Here is a 5472-nt window from a genome sequence, read left to right as displayed (position 1 = left end):
TATCGGATGGATTGTTGTAAGGTCTGGTGTAGTCTCGCTTTGCCAGACCTACCTCCACACCCTGGAACAGGGTCTGGCTAGTCCACACAGCATTCCGGGATGGGAGAAAAATGTGCTCTAGTTTATTGGGATTTCTTTAAACCAGTCACAATTGTTTTGGGATGCGCTGAGCTCCGCAGAGAGCCTCTGCAAAATAGTCTCGGGAGGAACTTGTTTTGGTGGAACGTGCACATTCAAAAGTTGTTTTAGTCGTGCAACAGAAAACTCAGGGTGGACAGATAGTCTAGCTAGCTATCTGGATTTACCCTGCAGAGATCTGAGGAGCAGTTAACCATAGTCCTCATAAATTCAACAGAGTTTAAAATTACAACACAAAGAAAGTGGAGGGAAACGGACACCGGCGAAAGAAATGCAGAATTTCCTGCGGCACCGGAGCAATTCCGTAAGTGGAACGTCGTGGCTATAGACTAGGTCTGGTGCAGACATTCATGGTGCCCAGATGATGAATCCTACTGACTTTGGTGATCCCCAGACTTTTCCTATAGTGCCGCCATGAGGTTCAAAGTTGTGGTTTTGAGTAAAATGTTTCGACAACATCCAATGGACTGCCATGAGATTTGGTACACATATTTGTGTCGCTGACTATGGTGACTATGGTCAAATGCCTGCAAAACCAATGACACTTCCATCCGCCTCAGCTGTACTTTAGGTTTGATGCTAGTTAGCATGCCAACACTCTAAACTAAGATGTTGAAAACTGTAAACATTGTACCAGCTAAACAGCCACATGTTGGCATTACCATTGTGAGCATGTTGTCATGCTTGTGTTAGCATTTAGCTCAAAGCCCTGGTGTGCAGTACAGCCTCACAGTGCTGCTAGTGTGGCTGTCGACTCTTAGTCTTGTGTTAACCAGAATGATTAGCACTATGCATTTTTAAGAATATGCATATGTCTCTGTTCTCAAAAAATCTGCAGGTTACTCATCATTATGTCCCAGCAGGCAAGTCCCAGCAGGAAAGTCCTTGCACCAAGATGTAAAGGGCGCATTTTAATTAATTAACATTTGTATCAAGCTGTTGAACAATTGTAGCCTAATATGGCCGGACATGAGGGCAGCTCCACAAACAATGAAAAAGTGAACCAACAGCACATTGACATTTAGTACAAAGATCTGATAGATCTGGATTCATTCTGTGTCTGGCTTCAGGAGTAATACAAAGCCTGTATAAAATCTTAAAAAGCCCTGGTGTGCAGTACAGCCTCACAGCACTCTTGTCTTGTGTTTACCAGAATGATAAGCACTATGCATTTTTAATTACAGGTTAGATTTTTTTTCTCCTTTGCAAACCCCTAGCCTGTTACAGTTTTTCTTGATTGCTTTGATGCAGCAGTCAACTCAAACTCCACATTTTCAAAACAGTTAACACACAGGCCAAAACAGTGGCACTCATGGTCAAAATGATACATTTTATTTGCAAAAGGTTCTAACGGTGCCAAAACATTTAAAATGCAACAAAAGCAAATTTTGTCTTCAAACAACACAAATTGCAATCAACTGTGTATGAGCTCTTCCAATCAACCATTACACAGTGGACTACAAAATACAAAATACAGCACTCGAATCAGCGCACCATTGCTTGTCATTGTAGCCTATTACTGTACGTAGCTTTCATGCCAGTGCCATTTGTTGTCAAATTTGCCTTCTTGCAAAGAATTGCATCCAGAATCAGAAATGCTTTGATGCAAATTTTATTGATTCCATTGATTCTTATTTTCAAACTGTGGCTGAAAACTGAAATACTGTAAATATTACACAAAATACATGTAAACCAAAATAAAATATTTAGAGTATAAGAAATTAAGAAAATAAAAATAAAATCTATTACAGTAAAGTATAAACATCTATTACTGTAGAGTATAAGAAATAGCCACTATTGATATTCAGTCTCTTCTGTCTTGACAATGGGGCCACATGGCCTAACCCTGCACACTGATTGCTAATTGAAGATTTGTGTGTAGGAGTGTCAAACAGGTGCTTCAGTGATTTCATACTGATGTAGGTAGTTTCTAATAGTTAGGAACAGATGGTTTCTGTTTGGTTACCATAGCTAAAACAATGGAGTTTGGACTGCTTGAATGACATCCGTGTTAACTGTTCTGCAAAAGGGTGGGGAAAATGTGTCAATCCAATGAGAAAGGGTTAACACATTTGCAAGAGGTGTCTTCTGCTCTGCTGAGACAGTGATGATAAAAAAACCGAGTGGATGCCAGTTTCTTTACGCAGGTCAAAGCAATCACGAAAAACTGTAACATCCACCGGGTCGCCGGCAACCCGGTTACGTAACTTATGTGAGTTCTGACATGTTACATAATAAGCATTTAAACAAAAAAGTTCAAAACTTTTGTCAATATCGACATACTGTACATTGTTTGATTGGTAAAATTCTCTGCAATTCAATCATTCAGTTCATTTTACTGAAATCGTAAGCATCAAAGCATTATTCATGATCTTAGTGCTCATGCTATTGAAAAAAAGGACAAACTGATTTCAAATGAATGAATCCAGGTTTTGAATATTGTCCCCACCTTTTTCTGTTAAGTTTTCACCCTGGGACAGCCCCCGACGTCCAGCAAGCGCTCCCACTGTGGAGCGTCAATACGCCGCGTCCAGCCCACTCTCACTCAAAAGCGTACAAATAACACAGGTTTATACCTGTGAAAATACGTGCAATGTGTACGCTAAAGTAAAATTGTGCCTACAGTAGATACGTGGAGTGCTCCAATTACAGTAATGGAAACCGCTGCGTTTATAGTATAAAAGGGACGTGGGACTGCGTAAGGAGGTTGGTTAGGGTGGTGGATGGGCGAAACACAGGACTTTCACCCAGGAGACCGGGGTTCGCGTCCCGTGTTTGGCGATTTTCAGCGTCCCGTGTTTGGCGATTTTCAGCATGTTTTTTTTTTTGTTAGGCCGTTTATAAGCGTGTTTATGTGGTGCATTTTTGCGACTTTGTTGTGTTTTTTTGTTAAGCCTTCCCTAATGTTTCTTCACTAAACCCAACCGTTTATTAGCGTGTTTTTGTGACTTTCTTGTGTTACTAAAGCCTTTCCCTGCCTTTTTCCTATTTTTCTAAACCCAACCATATTTATCTTTTTGTGTGTGACGCTGTTCTCGCGATAACACACAAGCGTCGGGCAACTTGCGGCATATAAAAACGCATCGGTCTCCCTTACTTCAATTGGAGCGCTCCGCGTATGTAATGCACGAAGAATTTTACTTTGGCGTACACATTGCACGGTTGTAAACCCGTGTTATTTGTACGCTTTCGAGTGAGACCGGGTTGCTGCGTCATCTCTCTGAGCATCCATCGTCATTGGCTATCAACACGTCAATCATGGCAGTTGTAGCCAATCACATTCCCTTTCCAACGGTATAGCGTGATAGGAACATCCAATGGGAGCCAATCCAAATGAATGCGCAACAGACCAAAGCCCCGTCTCCCAGAGCCAGCAGGCACATACATGTGATTTATGAGAAAAAATATGTTCAACAGTGTTTCAATAAATGTAAAAAGGTTTTGTAATTCTAAGTATTTAGTAAGTTTTTTCTAATAGCATAGAAGTTAGTGAAAGCATTTAGCAAAATTTGGTCACTTGGAGAGGTTTTGGAGAGGTTTTGGCACACCAGTGACACCTGTAATACCAAATACTGAAAACTCCCTAGCTCCCATTAGGTTAGGACTAAAGTTCTGAACTTTATAGAGGTCTTGTTGACAAGGTGTAGAAGGTATGTGTTGTGGTCTGCATAGTGTGGCACAAAATATGTTTTAGTTATTTATTTATTTTAAATTACGTTTTTTTAGACGGGACCAAAATAACTATTTTGAACCATGTTTGAACTGCTGTAGTGTATGTTGCATTTTAATCACATGCTAATCAATCACCTTTCCAGAAACTAAAAGAATTTAGGTTTGAAATGATGCCTCATAAATGCATTTTGGCCTTTTCTATTCACCCAGTTGTCCTTAACCTTACTTACCAACCTATAAATGAAGAATTAATATTTATCTGATATGTGGCATTATACAGTATAAACATATATAGACAATAATTGGCTATATAACGTATGTTAACATATACATAAATGGACATATTTTCATCAATATTTCATATGTGTTTCGGGCTTGCTATATCCAAAGAATCTTTGCTGGTAGAGAGTAGGCAGTGTAAATCCACTACCAAACAGCGTTATAAGATACTTTGCAGCCTCAAGGCAGACAACTGGGGATCTGAACTGGGCACTTTATTAGAACCAGAGGCCTAGAATGCCTTTGTGCAGCCAGCCTTCTGTTGTCCTAGCATCTAATTCAGCCTGGGAGAGGCAATTTACGATTATATACAGGCTTTATATAACTCCTGAAGCCAGACACAGAATGAAACTGGATCTATTAGATCTTTGCATTAAATGTCAATCTGCTGTTGGTTCACTTTTTCATTTTTTGTGGAGCTGCCCTCATGGGCTTAGAAATATAGGAAATATTTGATAGGATAGAACAACGAGATGTAATTTTGCTAAATAAAACACATCACATTCTTTATTAATTTCACTTGTTTTTTTTCTCAACAAATTGTGTATCCAAATTCAAATACACTTTTTCTATGGGCTCTTAAGGCAAAGATTTGGATGGTCATCATTAAAATATTAATTGGTCATGTGACAAGGGCTGGGCTCTTTACAGAATGATATAAAAATAAAGTGCAATACACTTACAATAAACTTGCCTCAAACTTCAACAAAGAAAACCTTGCTGTTCACAGAAAGCTTGTTTTTGATTTAGTTAAATGTTCTGATTGGTTTATTAACAATAAGTGTTCTTTTAAGAGCACAAACAACAAGTATGATAAAAGTCTTCCATTACACCAAATGGAAGGGTGATTGGCAGAACAGGCAGCAAAGTGACAGTACTCTGAGCCAATGGAAATAAAATTTGTCAGATTCACAGCACTGATTGACTGTCCCCCTCTAGACCCGCCCCTGACTACAATTTCTCTTTACATCTTGGTGCATAGCCTTGCCAGCTAGATCTAAATGAGTTACCTCCTGAGTTTTGTAACAGAGACATTTTGCATATGCTGTTGCACTCTGCTCTGAAATGTATCCTAGTTATGTGGATCACTGATAAAGCTCCCCTAAATTCATGGCTACCTACTCTAAGTATCTAGTATTTTGAAGTTTTCTCAACAGCGGTAATGGATGAACCCTTTTTATTCTACCGGATCTGGGACCCCTTCTTTGAATACCTGGGAGCCGCTAAATCTCAAAGGATGAAGTGGGGACTGATAGAAATGGCCTGGAAAAATGATGGGAATTTCTAGCTGGAGATGATTTTGAAGTGCAAAGTCTATCAGGCTTTTCAGATGTAAGGATGACTACGGGTTCCCTGGATTCCCACTTTCTTGGGAATACAAGA

This window comes from Perca fluviatilis, chromosome 8 (genome assembly GCF_010015445.1).
Source record: "Perca fluviatilis chromosome 8, GENO_Pfluv_1.0, whole genome shotgun sequence".
NCBI classification, from domain to species: Eukaryota; Metazoa; Chordata; class Actinopteri; order Perciformes; family Percidae; genus Perca; species Perca fluviatilis.
This window is presented reverse-complemented; position numbering follows the sequence as displayed.